Source organism: Suricata suricatta, chromosome 17 (genome assembly GCF_006229205.1).
Source record: "Suricata suricatta isolate VVHF042 chromosome 17, meerkat_22Aug2017_6uvM2_HiC, whole genome shotgun sequence".
NCBI classification, from domain to species: Eukaryota; Metazoa; Chordata; class Mammalia; order Carnivora; family Herpestidae; genus Suricata; species Suricata suricatta.
Window position 1 is genome coordinate 23,886,188 of NC_043716.1, and position 17,819 is coordinate 23,904,006.

Sequence of the window (17,819 nt, forward strand, 5' to 3'; positions counted from 1 at the left end):
GTTTAGGAATCAAGGTGATGCTGGCTTCGTAGAATGAGTTTGGACATTTTCCTTCTATTTCTATTTTTTGGAATAGTTTGAGAAGAATGGGTATTAGCTTTGCTTTAAATGTCTGGTTAGAATTCCCCTGGGAAGCCATCTGGTCCTGGGCTCTTATTCATTGGGAGATTTTTGATAATGGATTTGATTTCTTCACTGGTTATTGGTCTTTTCATGCTTTCTATCTCTTCTCATTTGAATTTTGGTAGTGTATGTATGTTTAGGAATTTGTCCATTTCTTCTAGATTGTCCAGTTTTTTGGCATATAGTTTTTCATAGTAATCTCTAATGACTGCTTGTATTTCTAAGAGCTTGGTTGTAATAGATCCATTTTCATTCATGATTTTGTCTATCTGGGTGCTCTCTCTTTTCTTTCTAAGGAGCCTGGCTAGAGGTTTATCAATTTTGTTTATTTTTTCAAAAAACCAACTCTTGGTTTCATTGATCTGCTCAACTTTTTTTTGGATTTTATATTGTTTATTTCTGCCCTGATTTTTATTATTTCTTCTGCTGGGTTTGGTGTGCTCTTGCTGCTCCCCTTCTAGTTCCATTAGGTCCTTTGTTAGATTTTGAATTTGCCCTTTTTCTAGTTTGTTTAAATAGGCCTGGATTGCAATATACTTTCCTCTTAGGACTGCCTTTCTTGTGTCCCAGAGAGTTTGGATTGTTGTATTTTCATTTTCATTTGTTTCCATATATTTTCTAATATCTTCTCTAATTGCCTGATTAGCCCAATCATTCTTTAGTAGGGTCATCTTTAACCTCCACATTTTTGGAGGTTTTCCAGACTTTTTTCCTGTGGTTAATGTCAAGTTTCATAGCATTGTGATCTGTAAGTGTGCATGGTATGATCTCAATTCATTTATATTTATGGAGGGCTGCTTTATTTTTCAGTGTGTGATCTGTCTTGGAGAATGTGCCATATGCCCTCGAGAAGAAGGTGAATTTCCTAACTTCAGGATGCAGAGTTCTTTATATATCTATCAGTTCCATCTGTTTCAAGGTGTCGTTCAGGTCCATTGTTTCTTTAATGATTTTCTGTTTGGTTGATCTATCCCTTGCTGTCAGTGGAGTATTAAAGTCCCCTGCAATTAGCACATTCTTATCAATAAGATTGTTTCTGTTTGTGATTAATTGTTTTATGTATATTGGCGCTTCCCAATTTGGCACATAGATGTTTATAATTGTTAGCTCTTCCTGATGGAGAGACCCTATAATTATTATATAATGTCCTTCTTCATCTTTTGTTACTGCCTTTACTTTTAAAGTCCAGTTTATCTGATAGAAGTATGGCTACTCTGGCTTTCTTTTGGCTTCCAGTCACATGATAGATATTTCTCCATCCTTTTACTTTCAATCTGAAGGAGCCGTCAGGTCTAAAATGAGTCTCTTGTAGACAGCAAATAGATGGATTTTGTGTTTTTTTTTATCCATTCTGCTACCCTGTGTCATTTGGTTGGAGCATTCAGTCCATTTATATTCAGTGTTATTATTGAATAATGTGGGTTTAGATTCATTGTGTTCTCCATAGAATTCATGTTTGCAGTGGTGTCTCTGGTACCTTGTATTCTTTGCAACATTTCCTTCATAGAGTCCCTCTTAGGATTTCTTGTAGGGCTGGTTTGGTGGTGATGAATTCTCTCCATTTTTGTTTATTTGGGAACACCTTTATCACTTCTATTTTGAATGATAGGCTTGCTGGATAAAGGATTCTTGGCTGCATATTTTTTCTGTTCATCACATTGAAGATTTCCTGACATTCCTTCCTGGCCAGCCAAGTTTCATTAGATAGGTCTGTAACCACTTTGGTAGGTTTCCCTTTGTATGTTAAGGCCATTTTATCCCTAGTTGCTTTCAGAATCTCTCTTTATCTTTATATTTTTCCAGTTTCACTATGATATGTCGTGCCAAAGGCCAATTCAAGTTATGTCTTCAGGGAGTTCTTTGTGCCTCTTGAATTTGAATGTCTATTTCATTCCCCAGATTCGGGAAATTCTCAGTTATAATTTGATTAAGCGCCCCTTCAGGACCTTTTTCTCTTTCTTCCTCTTCAGGAATTCCTATGATAAGGACATTGTTCCGTTTGATTGTATCACTTAGGTCTTGAACTCTCCTTTCCTTTTCCTGAATAAATTTGTCTCTTATTTCCCTCGGCTTCCTCTTTTGCTATAAATGTGTCTTCTAATTCACCTATTCTTCTCTCTGCCTCTTCCATCCATGAGGTATCTGCCTCCATTTTATTATTCACCTCATTTATAGCCTTTTTTTAACTCGTCACACCTATTTTGAAAGTCCCTGTCATTGTATCAGTAGCTTCTCTGATGCTTTCTTCACACCTAGCTATTAATTTTATGACAGTTGTTCTAAAATTTTTGTTCAGTTATGTTGCTTAGATCTGTTTTGAGCAGTTCTGTAGCTGTGACTTCTTCCTGGAGTTTCTTTAGAGGAGAGTTCTTTTGTTTTGTCATTTTGGCTAGCTTTCTGTCTCTTGGCAGTTTTAAAAGCTCATTGTGCACTGTGCACCTGTTAGTATTGTTCTGTAAAGGAGGCTTATTGACTGTCCAGGGCCTGTCATTTCAGGAAATGTTCTTTTAATTGTGTCTCTCAGTTTCTCTTGTTGTGCCTTAGATTATTTTATTTTCCTACTCAGTGATATTTGGGACTCTCCGCCATGTGTACTTTGGCTTGTTTCTTGGGGTAGCCCTGAAATGGAAAACAGACAGACAAACACACAGTATACAAAAGCATGCAAACACACAGACAAATCAAACAAACAAACAAATTAAAAGGGGAAAGGAAGAAAAGAAAAGGAAGGGAGAGGAAAGAGAAGAAGAGAAGAGAAAAATAAAGGGGGGCAGAGTCAACAAAGGACAATGGACAGTCTAAAAGTGTATAACCAGTCAAGGGAGAGATAAGGATGAGATAAGGGAGAATATATCTGGATAGCAAGAGAAAAAAAAAAAAAGAGGGAAAAAGGAAAATAAAGAGTAAAAATTAAAAAAACTTAAAAAAGAGTAAAAGAAAGTAATAATAATAGAAAATAAATACAAAAAAGCAGCAGTTACCCCTCATAAGTAGGCGTGGTTTGGTGTAAGTAGGTCTCAGGGGCTGCTCTGGGAGGCCCCACCTTGGTGGTTGTGGAAAGAAGAATGGCGGCGCCTCAACCTCTACTGGAACTAAGCGCTGCAAGCCACTCTTATGAGTCCTATCTCCTTGTGCCATGGGCGAGCCAAGCTGTATTTTCCAGGCCCACCTCACTTCAAAATCCTTGTCCATGCACTTTTATGCTACCTCCTCTTGAATTATTGATTCTGGGTTAACTTAGTCATCATGTTGTGAGTATACTCCTGTAGCGTTGTGAGCCTACTCCTGTAGCATTGTGAAATGGACCCTGAAAAGAGGAGCTGAGGTATCAGCAATGTGAGTGAGCCATCTTGAAAGGGGACCCCTCCACATTTAGCTGTGATTTCAGAAGACTGCAACTCCACTTGACACCTTGACTGAATCTTCATGAGAAATCCCATGCCAATGCTGCTCAGCTAAGCTGCTCCTGACCCAAAGAAACATTGAGAGACAATAAATGTTTGTTGTGGTTTTAAGCAATGAAGTTTTAGGGTAATTTGTTATGTATGAGGCAATAGATAACTAATAGAAAACTGATTTAGGAATCCAGACTAAGCCAATGAGAACATGGGACTCCCAAGTAAACTCTTAGTTAGGAATAGCCGTGTTACTAAATTGTCCCAAATCTACCAAAGGGAGAGGCTTCCTTTTTTTAATAGTTAAGTGAGCAACTCTCTTCCACTTACTCATAAGCATGAAAACCTATATTCAGATTATAACTGGCAACCATCCTATTCTCATAAAGGAAGCCAACTTTAGGGTGAATATAATATTGCAGGGCACAAATCACACAGACCAAATCGAGTGGGTCCTTGGTGAAATCACTGAACTATAGAAGTAACTATAAACCTCTCCTAACTTTAGCCTTCCAGTTACATGAGCCAGTGCATTTCCTTATCATTTTACCTACAAAAGCCTTCTTTAGTTGGCACATGTTTTAATATAAAACATCTCCCATTATTTTCAAACTGTTTTAGTCATATTATTTCAGGTATGTCTTTGGGGCTTTTTCTTTTCTCAACATGACTACCTATGAATGAGAAAATTTACTGCATATACTTTTATTGTGCTTAAATCATATTTATTCTTACTCTTGCTATTTTGGCTTATGCATTCTATGTACTTTGTCTTCCTTCTCTTTAGTTTAATTTTGAAGTCCTACATCAGTGGTTGCAAATTGATAGTTTATACTCAGCCTGCAGATATGGTTGGGTTTTCTTTTTGTTTTTATTTTGACCTCATAGAATATTTAACATTTTTTGAGGTAATAGTAAAATTTCTAGCTATTTCACATACAGAGAAATTCAGATATCTGTCTAGCCACACTTGAAAAACTGGAAGAGGGGTGCCTAGGCAACTCAGTCAGTTAAGCTTCTGACTTTGGCTCAGGTCATGATCTCACAGCTTGTGGGTTCAAGTTCTGTATTGACCTCTGTGCTGATGGCTCAGAGCCGGGAGACTGCTTTGGATTCTCTGTCTCCTTGCTCTCTGCCCCTCCCCTGCTTATGCTCTGTCTCTCTCTGTTTCTCAATAATAAATAAATGTTAAAGAAGTGGAAAAAAAAGAGAAAAACCAGAAGATCTATAATAAGGTCCTCCTAGCATGGCAACAATCATCTGGTACTAAATGGTGGCTGGTCCCCTAGAGGAGGTGCCCTTTGGTTTACCATAATTCTCGCCATTTTGTGTTCTTTTCAAAGTGGAAAGTAAATTTCACTTAAAATCTTTGTTTGCACCATTGTTTTCTTATGGCAGAATATGCCTCTGTTCCCATAGTATGATCATTTTTATTAAAGACCAAAGAGGGCCATTGCCACGGACTGAATTGTGTCCCTGGCCCCCATACATGTGTTGAAGTTCTAACCCTCAATGTGATAGTATTTGGAGATGGGCCTTTGGCTAATCATTAGGTTCAGAGGCAGTCAAGAGGGTGGGACTCCCATGATAGGATCAATTCTTTTTTTTTTTTAATTTTTTAATGTTTTTTATTTATTTTTGAGAAACAGCATAAGCAGGGGAGGGTCAGAGAGAGAGGGAGACACAGATTCCAAAGCAGGCTCCATGCTCTGAGCTAGCTGTCAGCACAGAGCCCGATGCGGGGTTCCAACCTACGGACTGTGAGATCGTGACCTGAGCCGAAGCTGGACGCTTAACCAGCTGAGCCACCCAGGTGCCCCTCAATTCTTTTATAAGAAAAGATACCAGAGGGCTTGTTCCCTCTCTGTGCTTTGTGAGGATAGAGCAAGAAGGCAGCCTACTGTAAGCCAGAAAGAGAGCTCTCACCAGAACTAGATTTTGCTAGCACCTTATTTTCAGACTTTTAACCTCTGAAACGGTGGGAAAATAAACTTCTGTTGTTTAAGCCAACCAGTCCATGGCATTTGTTATGATGGCTTGAGCTGAACAATACAGATATGTTTCAAGGGGAAAGAGGTAAGACTGCCCACTTCTATGTTACCTCTCAGGCCCCTGTGGACACTTGAGTTTGCAATATTTGTTTCAATCCTTTTTCTCATTTACATATGGTTACACATAAATTGTTAAGAATTATAATAGGAAACAACATTTTTTATGACCATCAAGATACATTATCTATAATTTTGCTCCCCTATAAACAATTATTTTATTTTATTTTATTTTATTTATTGGCTTACAACAGAAACTTATTTTTCTCACATTTGGGAGGCTAGAAATCTGAGATCAAGATGTTGACAGAGTTGATTTCTTCTGAGGCCTTGCATTTTGGCTTACAGATAGCGACCTTCTTCCTGTGTCTTCTCATGGCCTTCCCTCTGTACACTCTATGTCCTAATCTCCTCTTTTAAAAAAAATTATAGTTTTTAAGTTTTTAAAAAATTCCAGTATAATTTACATACTGTGTTGTATTCATTTCAGGTGTATAATGGAGTGATTCAAAAGTTCTATACATTAGTCAGGGCTTATCATGATAAGTGCACTTTTTTTATGTTTTTTATTTATTTTTGAGAGACACAGAGAGACAGCGTGAGCAAGGGAGGGTCAGAGAGGGGAGGGAGGTACAGAATCTGAAGCAGGCTCCAGGCTCTGAGCTAGCTGTCAGCACAGAGCCCGATGTGGGGCTCAAACCCACAAACTGTGAAATTATGACCTGAGCCGAAGTCAGATGCTCAACCAACTGAGCTACCCAGGTACCCCTATGATAAGTGTACTTTTAATCTTCTTCGCCTCTTTTCCCCATGCCCCCACTCACTTGCCCTCTAGTTACCAACAGTTTGTTCTCTCTCTATATATTTTTAAGTGTTTTATTTGTTTTCGATACAGAGAGAGACAGAGCATGAGAGGGGGAGGGGCAGAGAGAGAAGGAGACAGAACCAGAAGCAGTCTCCAGGCTCTGAGCTGTCAGCACAGAGCCTGACACGGGGCTCGAACCCACGAACACCCACGAATGTGAGATCTGACCTGAGCCGAAGTCAGAGGCTTAACCGACTGAACCATCTAGGCACCCCTGTTCTCTATATTTTGAAGATGCTGTTTGTTTTTGTTCGTCTCTTTTTTGGTTTTATTTCTTTTTAATTAAAAGATTTTTATTTATTTTGAGAGAGAGAGAGAGAGTGCATGTGGGCAGGCATGGGTGGGTGAGGGGCAGAAGAAAGGGAAAGAGAGAATCCTAAGCAGGGATCTGTACTGCACTGTTAGCACAGGGCCCGAGGCAGGGCCTGATTCCACAAACCACAAGATCGTGACCTGAGCCCAGTCAGACACTCAACTGACTGAGCCACCCATGTGCCCGCTTTGTTTTGTTTCTTAAATTTCACACATGAAGGAAATCATATGGTATTTGTCTTTCTCTAACCCATTTCACTTAGCATTATACCCTCTAGATCCATCCATATAGTTGCAAATGGCAAGATATATCTATATATTCATATATATAAATAGATATAAAGATATTTAATAGATTATGTATAGGTTATTATATAGATTATATATATATATAGTGTAGATAATGCTACAGTAAACATACTAGTGCATGTATCTTTTCAAATTGATGTTTTCATATTCTTTAGGTAAATATCCACTAGAAGAATACTGTAATATATGGTAATTCTATCTTTAATTTTTTGAGGGTCCTCTATCCTGTTTTTCACAGTGACTGCACCATTTGATATTCCCACCAACTGAGCCTGAGTGTTCCTTTTTCTCCGCATCCTCACCAACACTTGCTGTTTCTTGTGTTTTTGATTTTAGCAATCTAACAGGTGTGAGATGATCTCTCATTGCAGTCTTGATTTGCATTTCCCTGATGGTGAGTGATGTTGAGCATCTTTTCATGTGTCTGTTGACCATCTGGATGTCTTCTTTGGAGAAATGTCTATTAATGTCTTCTGCCCATTTGGATTATTTGGGGGGTTTTTGGTGTTGAGTTGTAGAAGTTCTTTATATATTTTAGACATTAACCCTTTAGCAGATATTTCATTTGCAAATATCTTCTCTTATTCAGTAGGTTGTCTTTTAGTGTTGTTCATTGTTTCCTTTGCTTTGCAGAAGTTTTTATTTTGATGAAGTCCCAATAGTTTATTTTTGCTTCTGTTTTCCATGCCTCAGGAGACATATCTAGAAAATGTTGCTAAGGCAGTTATCAGAGTCATTCCTGCCATTGTTCTCTTTTAGGATTTTTATGGTCAAGTCTCACATTTAGGTCTTTCATCCATTTTGAGTTCATTTTTATGTACGGTGTAAGAAAGTGGTCCAGTTTCATTCTTTTGCATGCAGCTGTCCAGTTTTCCCAATACCATTGGTTGAAAAGACTGTCTTTTTCCCATTGTATATGATAGAGAATACTTTTAGCAAGACTTTGTTCTCCCCTGTTTTTTACCCTACTTTCACTTGTATTGTAAGTCACTTCAAAATTGTTATTAATTGTTCTTATTTTGTCTCTCCTATTTTAAGAATCTCTTCTGAGGAATTGCATTAAACTTCAAAATAACTTTATCAACAACTATTTGTACTGAACTCTAAACTTGCCAGCTTCTTTGCTTATCGCTGTTTCTTATATATATCACGCTTTCTTTTTTTGAGCTTTTTATTGTGATTCATTTTTTATTAAGGACAAAAATTGTGTTGATTGATGGTTTGCACTCCCTCAAAACTTGTGTCAGTCTCTAAGCTGTTCAGTGGCCCCTGCGCCAGGCCTCCCATGCCAAGGCCGCAGCGTTCTGCTGGCAGGCTTTACTCCAGGGGCACGACACAGATCTGCAAGAGAAGACCTTCCCAGGCAAGAAAGCAAAGAGGGTGGTGGTCTTAAGGTATTTCATTGATGTCATTTAACTCTTGTGGTGAGCATTTTTAAAAATTAATTTTCTCTTTTTCCACTGGGTTGCCTAAAATTAGTTGGATCACAGTCAGCTAATCTCTCTGACTGCCACTTCAGAGACAGCCTGGTGTAGCACCCTAGGATCATGATCTTTTTCCCTTAAAACAGTTAACAGCATTTCATTGTTATTTTGCATCTACAGATGAGAATGCATGGGAACTTAGGAGTTTCTACTCATCTTTGGAATATAGAAAGTCACCAGGATTCATTTGGAATCACCTTTGATTCCCTTTCTCACACTGCATATCCTACTCACCAGGAAATCTGGTCGGTTCCTCCTTCAAAATATATGTAGAATCTGATCACTCCTCACCATAGATATTGCTACCAGCCTGCTCTAAGCCATCATAATCTCTCCCCTGGATGCTGAGATAGTTCCTAAAATGATCTCACTGCATTCACTCTTGTTATTCTTCTACTCAAAACCCTGCAGTGGTTCCCCATTTCACTCAAAGTAAAAACAAAAACCTTTGTAATAGCCAACAAGACTCCACAAAACGTGAAGTTCACCCCACCCTACCTCACCTCCTTGACCTGGTCTCCTACTGCTTTCTTCTTCATTCTTTTCCAACCACAGTGCTCTTCTTGCCCCTCTGTTTTCTCTGCCTGGAATGCTCTACCCACAAATAACTTCGCTATTTACTTGTTTGCCTTCTTCAAGTCTTTAATCAAATGATACCTTTCAAATAAGACCCTCACTGATCACCCCAAATAATGTGTAACCAGGCCTCCAACCCATCTACGCCAGATCCTCTCCTTTTTCTGCTTTATTTTTGCCTATAACGCTTACAGTCTTCTCACATGCTATATATTCTTGTAATTATTATGTGTATTGTTTATTGCATTGTCTCTTGCTGGAATGAAGTTCCACAAGGGCAGGGATTTTTGTCTGTTTTGTTCATTGCTGTATTTCCAGTGACTAGAGCAGTACCCAGCACATAGTAGGTACTCAATAAATATTTGTTGAATTGAATGAATAGGGTATATATAAATGTGGCTTATCTTTTAGTAACCTAAAATAAAGGCAATACCAGCTTATAGTTTTTCCCCAAAAGAGGTAATCTTTGGGGAATTCTCAATGCACAAGGTTTTTTCTGTTTGTTTGTTTGCTGGTTTTGTTTTATCTCCAAATGAGATAGTCCCAAACTTTAGAAAATTGTCTATAATAGTTGCTTCTCTGCTCCAAACCTTTCAATAGACTCAGATCCATAAAAATTACATCAAGACGAAAATGGGAAAGGAGTTCGTCTTTAGTTTCCAGAAAACAAAATAAATTATTTTTCTTTACAATTCTTGAATCAGGAAGTTGGAAGGGTAGGAAATAGAGTGTGATTTGTTCATTACCTAAGCCAATTCAACATCTGTTTTTTTTAAATTAATTTTTTTACTAAACAATATTTAACATACTTCTGACTTCTATTTAAAAAGGTACTTTGAACAACTGTGTATTTTGCCAAAAGGTTCCCTCTTGCAAAATTCCATTATAGAAACAATGAAGGTATTTAAAAAAGTAAAATAAAAAGTGGCATAAACCAGTAAGGATAAAGAAAACAAAAATGATACTGGCAATAATATTTTGGCAACTGGAATGGAGATGGATGGGTATTAGCTGACTTAGTGGATCTTAAGGCAGCAATGGAAAAAACGGAATCAATCTGATTTGTATCCAGAGAATTCATGAAAGACTCAGAAGTTGGTGGCACCAGATACTTCTGAATTGGGGGGGAATGAGGGGTTAAAGACAGAAAGATTAAAAATCTGATTAGGAAATGTTAAGCTCCCAGGTGCCCATCCACACATCTGCTGACAAACAACTTTTGTTTCTTCCATCCTGGCAGAAGAAGGGAAGCATGTTCTTTAGAAAGGATAAAATACAGGGCCCCTGGACTAGGTGTTACCAGGTTTGTTTTGAAGGTAGAAATAAGTATACTAGAACACTAGAACAAGTATACTAAGTAAAATTTTTATAATAAATGTTGGGGTGCCCTGGGTGGCTCAGTCAGTTAAGTGTCCCACTCCTGATTTTGCCTCAGGTCATGATCTCACAGTTCGTGAGTTCAAGTCCCACATTGGGCTCACTGCTCTCAGTGCAAAGCCCGCTTTGGATCCTCTGTCCCTCTCTCTCTCTCTGCCCTACCCCCACTCATACTCTCTCTCTCCCAAAAATAAATTTAAAAACTCTGTGTGTGTGTGTGTGTGTGTGTGTATGTGTGTGTGTGTACTTGTTGAGATACTTTTCCTACCCCTGTCCTTTCTGACTGAGCTCCCAGAATGCTGACATCCAGGTCCACATCTGTCATTCAATAGAAGAGGCTTCTCTACAGAGTCTGGTCAGCCCAAAAGAGCTAAAGAAAGGGACATCAATGGTTCCTCAACAAAACTGCTAAGTCAGATTGCCATATAACAAAGGCCACAGTGAACAATTCTCACCCACATACAAAGGCTAGAGGAAGCTCAGTATTATATATGAGCACTTAGCCACTAGCCATCAGACATTAAATGAAAAATCTAACATGAAACACAGTAACTAGAAAAGAAAATCAGAAAAAGCAACTTGGAGAAAATCTATACTGTATGAAAGAAGAAAACAAACAAAAAAACTATTTCTCATAGCTTCAGAGATATTTTATCTATAAAACAAGAATAAGGTGCAATGTAAAAAGGGACTTTAAAATTTTTTAAAGAGACCTTATTTAAACATTTTTTAATGTTTATTTAATTTTGAGAGAGAGTGACAGGAGTGGGGGAGGGGCAGAGAGAGAGGGAGACTCAGAATCCGAAGTAGGCTCCAGGCTCAGACCTGTCAGCACAGAGCCCAATCTGGGGCTTAAACCCACAACCTGTGAGATCATGATCTGAGCCGAAGTCAACTGCTCAACCAACTAAGCCACCTAGGTGCCCTGAGACTTTTTTTTTTTTTAATGTTTATTTATCTTGAGAGAGGGAGAGAGAGAATCCCAAGCAGGCTCCACAGCCAGCACAGAGCCTGAGGCAGGGCTTGATTTCATGAATCCTGAGATCATGACCTGTGCCAAAATCAAGAGTCAGGACACTTAACCAACTGAGTCACCCAGGTGACCCTAAATTCTAAATTTTAAAGAGCAATACAAAGTCTTGGAAATTGAAAATATGATCACTGAAATTAAAAACTCAGCTGTAGTTTGAGAATTCAAAGTTGAAGAGATCTCCCAAAAAGTTGAAGAAAAACTAAAAAATAAAGACTATAGAAGAGAGAGAAAAACAATGTAGGATCAGACTGAGAGGAATAACATTGTCAAAGAGAAGGAGTTTTGTTTGTTTGTTTGTTTGTTTGTTTGTTTTTAAAAGGGTGAATAGAGAAAAATAGAGAGGAGAAAAAGAATCCAGAAATAATTTAGGATTTTTTTTTTTTTTTTTTACTGAACCACAGGCATGAGTTTCCCGACAGAAAAAGTCTACCAAGTGCCTAGTAGACATGGATGAAAAAGGGCTTCCACCAAGGCTTATCGCTGTGAAATTTTAAAGCACCAAGGATAAAGAATAAATCCTTCCAACAGGATTTTAGAACACTGTAAAAATGACAGTAAACCTCTAGGTAAGAGCATTACTATGAAGATAGTTATTAGTGTACACTCTCAGGAAATTTCTTTGAGAGAAAATGATTTCTAACCTAAAACTCCCTACTCAGCCAAATTATCAATTAAGTGTGAAAGTAAAGTAAACATATTTTTAGACATAGAACATTTCAAAACAAAAATTTGTTCCCCATTTACCCTTTCTCAAAAATAGCTAGGAAATGGACTCTACCAAAGTCAAGGAGTAAACCAGGAAGGGGGGAAAATACGACACAAAATCAAGGGTCCAACCAAAACTGAGCTAAAGTAAACCCTTAGGAGGATGGTAAAGGCAGATACCAGCAAATAGTGGTACAGGTCTGCAGAGAAACCAAGATAGACTGGAGCCATATAGAAAGCTCTGGAAGCGATGTCTAAAAGAAGATTAAATTGATAAAATATTATTGCTGGAATACCAATGTTTTTGCATGTATCAAAAGCAAATTTCTATAACCAGAGGAAGTTTGGGTTTACATTAATAAATGAAAAACCAAGATAATCACACAAGAGATAAAATATGAACAAAAGGAAAAGTGCTCATAGTATAATACTAACTTCAATAAGAATAGCATTTATTTAGTTTTATTTTTTATTAAGTTTTTAATTTTAATTCTAGTATAGTTAACGTAGTGTTCTATTAGTTTCAGGTGTACAATATAGTGACTCAACAATTCTACATATTACTCAGTGCTCATGAGGATAAGAGTGTGAAAACAGCATTTACATAGTTATAATAAAGCAAATGCTGTATGTTGCTCTTTTGAAATTCTATTTCAATGTACAAGAAGATAAGGAAATGGGAAAGGTACTTGTGACATGGTATGGAACAGCAAAAGAGTTAAATCCTCATCTTCCATGAAAGAATGACAATAGATAATGCCTGAATTTGGAAAATAAGAAGTAGCAATGCAGGGGCACCTAGGTGGCTCAGTCGGTTAAGCAGCTGACTCTTGGTTTCACCTCAAGTCATAATCTCATGGGTTTGTGAGTTTGAGCACCACGTTGGGCTCTGTGCTGACAGCATGGAGCCTACTTGGGATTCTCTCTCTCCCTGTCTCTCTCTCTCTCTGCCTCTACTGCTGCCCCCCATGCTGTCTCAGCCTCTCTCAAAAATAAATAAATAAACTTTAAAAAAAAAGGAAGTAGCAATGCTTGTTATTTTAGAGACCAGGAGATAAATTCCAAAAGAATTACCGAAGAAGGTGAAATTGGTTGTCTCTTGGGAACGTATTTCATAAAAAGGGTAAATAAGTAACAAAGCTATTAAGCTTTTCTATAGAAACATCCTTGTTGGGAAACTGTTACTTAGCGTATAGACTTTGTAAATAACCTTGAAGAAAAAACTGTTTTCAATCTAAAACAATCTGAGAACATAAAATGAAAGGGGCCACTGTTTAAATATTAAAACCTGTAGCCTTATTTGACTTTTTAAATTACATGAATGTATAGCTTTGAAAAAACAAATTATGAAATATTTTATGTAATTCTATTTGAGTTACTGTATTAAAAATAGAATGACTTATGGGGCACCTGCATGGCTCAGCTGGTCGAACATCTGACTCTTGATAGTGGCTCAGGTCATGATCCCAGGGTTGTGGGATCGAGCCCTGTGTCGGGCTCTGCACAGAGCGTGGAGCCTGCTTGGGATTATCTCTCTCTTCCTCCATCCCTCTCCCCTGCCCACATGTTCTTTCTCTCTCTCTCTCTCTCTCTCTCTCTCTCTTTCTCCAAAATAAAAAAATAATAAAAAAAAAATGTCTCATGACGACTGAATTCGCTAATTAATTATTATTCTTATATGGAAATAAAAAGCCAATTTTTCGGGGTCCCTGGGTGGCTCAGTCGGTTAAGCATCCAACTTCAGCTCAGGTCATGATCTCACAGTTTGTGAGTTCAAGCCACTTGTCGGGCTCTGTGCTGACAGCTCAGAGCCTAGAGCCTGCTTTGGATTCTGTGTCTCCCTCTCTCTCTGGTCTTTCCCTACTTGTGCTCTGTCTCTCTCTGTCTCTCAAAAATAAATAAACGTAAAAAATTTTTTTTAAAAAGCTAATTTTTCTACTTGATAAAGTAACAAGTGATTAAGTTAAATATTGTGAAAATGTTTACTAGTGTATGAATTCAATAAATTCCTTTGAGGGGCCCTTGGCTCCTTCAGTCAGAAGAGAACACAATACTTGACCTTGGGGTTTTAAGTTTGAGCCCTACCTATGGTGTAAGGTAAATAAAGCTAAATTTTAAGTTTCTTAAGTTTTAAGTAAATTTAAGTTTTATTTTGAGAGAGAAAGAGAGACAGACAGAGACAATTTGCAAGCAGGGGAGCGTCAGAGAGGGGACAGAGGATCTGAAGCAGGCTCTGTGCTGACAGAATGTGAAAGAATGTAACGTTCATGAAGTGGTAACTTAAAATTTTTTTAATGTTTTTTATTTATTTTTGGGAGACAGAGACAGCGCGAGCAGGGAAGGGTCAGAGAGAGAGGGAGACACAGAATCTGAAGCAGGCTCCAGGCTCTGAGCTAGCTGTCAGCACAGAGCCCTACGCGGGGCTTGAACCCACGAACTGTAAGATCATGACCTGATCCAAAGCCAGATGCTTAACTGACTGAGCCACCCAGGTGCCCCAAAGTGGTAACTTAAAAGCTATTTTAAAAATAGCTGTTCTGTAGTTTAACATTAATTTGGTTTTCTTTTTTAGCATGCCTACATTATGAGAAAAAACTTCTGCAGGCTTGAAAAAAGGGAATGAATTCTTCTTTTGCCTGAAGGTCCCGTCCTTCCCTGTGCTGAAGCTACATAAGTGGTTGGACTTCACTGGGAGCCAAAAAGAGTTGAGAAGATCTGACTAAGCAAAGACACCTTCTCCACCTGGCTGTTAAGATGTCAGAAAATTTCTCCTATTAGTTACTCTTTTATATGTGGATAGCAGGTTGAAACAGGCTTTACCTGGAGCAAATTTACTAAGTCCTCAGTTACTAACAATTTAGACAGTTATCAGATTTAGTGTCTAGCAAAATCCTGGTGTTACAGGACCAGAAATAGTAAGCACTGAAGAGGAGAGAACAAAGAATTGTCTGAATCAGCACTGCCCAGCAGAAAGGTCATACATGCCACATAGGTAAATTGAAATGTTCTGGTAACCAACATATAAAAAGAAGCATATGGAATTTTTAACATATTTTCTTTAACCCAATATATCTAAAATATTATCACTTCAACATAGAATCAATGAAGAAAATTACTAAGGAGATATTTTACATTCTTTTGTACTAAGTCTTTCAAATCCAGTATGTACTTACAGCACATCTCAGTTTGGACTAGACTCATTTGAAATTCTTATAGTCACATGTGCCTAGTGGCTATTGTATTGGACAGAGTGGGTCTAAATCAGAGCTTCTGAAATTGTGCTCCCTGGAGCAGTATTGATAAGGAATAGAAGCAGGAAAACATTCACCTTTAGCCCGGAAGGCTGACCTGTAGCCACGTAGTTTCCAGAAGGATCAGATACATGCTGGTCGCTACATTCTTACAGGGTCTCATGACTGCCTAGATATCTCACCAACTGCTAGTATCGAACTGAATGATAAGCACCAGAGAAATCTTGTGGAAGTAGTTTTATGAGTAGAAATTCAAGGAAACATATATGATCTAATACTCCCCGCACAAATCCCTCCCCCTTGAGCACTAAGAATATAACCACCAGCCTCATATAGCACTAGTGCAGTTCTTTCTGTCCACAGCTCCTGTCCTCCTGCTATTGAAATAGACTTACTAAGTTGCACCATAAAACATCTCAAAAATTCTTTCTTGACCATCTTGAAGCAGTATCAGCATCACTTTAAAAGTTGTTAAAAATACAGGGACACCTCGGTGGCTCAGTTAAGCGTCTAACTTCAGCTCAGGTCATGATCTCACAGTCTGTAGGTTCGAGCCCTAGGCTGGGCTCTAGGCTGACAGCTCAGAGTCTGGAGCCTGCTTCAGATTCCGTGTCTCTCTCTCTCTCTGCCCCTCCCCTGCTCACTCTGTCTGTCTGTCTCTCTCTCAAAATAAAGACATTAAAAAAATTTTTTTTAATAAAATTGTTAGAAATACAAATTTTCAGTCCCTACCCTTGACCTATTGAATTGGAAACTGACAGTGGGGCCCAGCAATCTGTGTTTTAATAAGTCTGACGGCGGGACGCCTGGGTGGTTGAGTCAGTTAAACATCCGATTCTTGATTTCAGTTCAAGCCATGCAGGGCATGTTCAACATGGTCCGAAATCTTTTTTAAGTATAAAAGCGTATACAGTGAAAAGCTTCCTTTCCTGCCTTTGCCCAAACCATCCATTTCCCCTCCCCAGAAGCAATCAAAATGATACATTTGTAGGTTCTTGGTTTCAAGCCCCATGTCGGGCTCTGCACTGATAGTGTGGAGCCTGCTTAGGATTCTCTCTCCCTCTCTCTTTGTCCCTCCCTTGTTTGCATACGTACATGTACACACTCTCTCCTCTCTCTGTTTCCCTCTCTCAAAAATAAATAAATAACTTAAAAAAAAAGCAAAAACAAGTTTTTCGGTCATTCTATCACATGTTAAATTTGAGAACCAGCAGTCTAAATCACGGAGGCTCTTTGGTCTTGGCAGTGGAAACAAGATGATGAAGGGGACGTAATCATTTGGAAAGCATCACAGTGAGACCCACGCATTATGCCACTGCTGTGGCTTCAAGGCCTATCACCTTCAGAAGCTGACCTGTGGTGGGCGTCTAGGTGGCTCAGTTGGTTAAGTGTCTGACTTAAGCTCACAGCATGATCTTATGGTTTGTGGGTTCGAGCCCTGCATTGAGCTCTCTGCTATCAGCACAGATCTTGCTTCAGATCATCTGTCCCCCCTCTTTATCCCTCCCCTGTTCACACCGTTTCTCCCCCAAATAAATACATGTTTAAAAATAATTGATCTTTGGCAAATGTGGCTCAGCAGAAGAGAACATATAACTGGTATGCCAAGGCTAAAAGACAAAATACCACTGGGACCGGTTAAATGAGGCACCTAAAAATTGTATAGTGTACGTTCAGGCATGGATTCCTGAACCCATGAACAACACCTAAACCCAAGGCGCAGCTATTCCAGCATCCAGTTTATCTTAAGGATTTCAACGTTTTGTCACACAATAAATGTTCTGGTTTAAATAAACAAACACATAAATAAATCATGGGGAGCTGGTAGGAGAATCTTTTTTACTTTACTTTAAAATCATAAGGAACTGGCAGGAGAAATGTTGTTCTTAATATATTCAATATGGGAGGCATCTGGATGGCCTAATTGGTTAAGTGTCTGACTTTGGCTCAGGTCATGATCTCACGGTTCACGAGTTTCAGCCCCATGTTGGGCTCTGTGTTGACAGCGCAGAGCCTGAAGCCTGCTCTGAATTCTATGTCTCCCTCTCTCTCTACCCCTCTCCCACCCACACTCTGTCTCTCTTTCAAAAAATAAACATTTAAAAATTTTAATATATTCAACATGGTTCAAAATATTTTTTAAGTATAAAAGTGTATACAATGAAAAGCTTCCCTTCCTGCCTTTGCCCAAACCATCCATTTCCCCTCCCCAGAAGCAATCAAAATGATACATTAGTAGGCAGCCACCGAGATGGCCTCCACTGATCCCTGCTTCCTGGTATTTACCCGTCTGGTATTGTGATGTAATAAGAAGCATATGTTTTCATCTTTATCCCCAACC

General features: G+C 38.6%; 1 pseudogene; it reads left to right on the forward strand.

The window, feature by feature from the left end:
• Nucleotides 1–16,734: 16,734 nt before the first annotated feature.
• On the forward strand, nt 16,735–17,227 carry LOC115283020 (annotated as a pseudogene).
• The last annotated feature ends 592 nt before the right edge of the window (nt 17,228–17,819 follow it).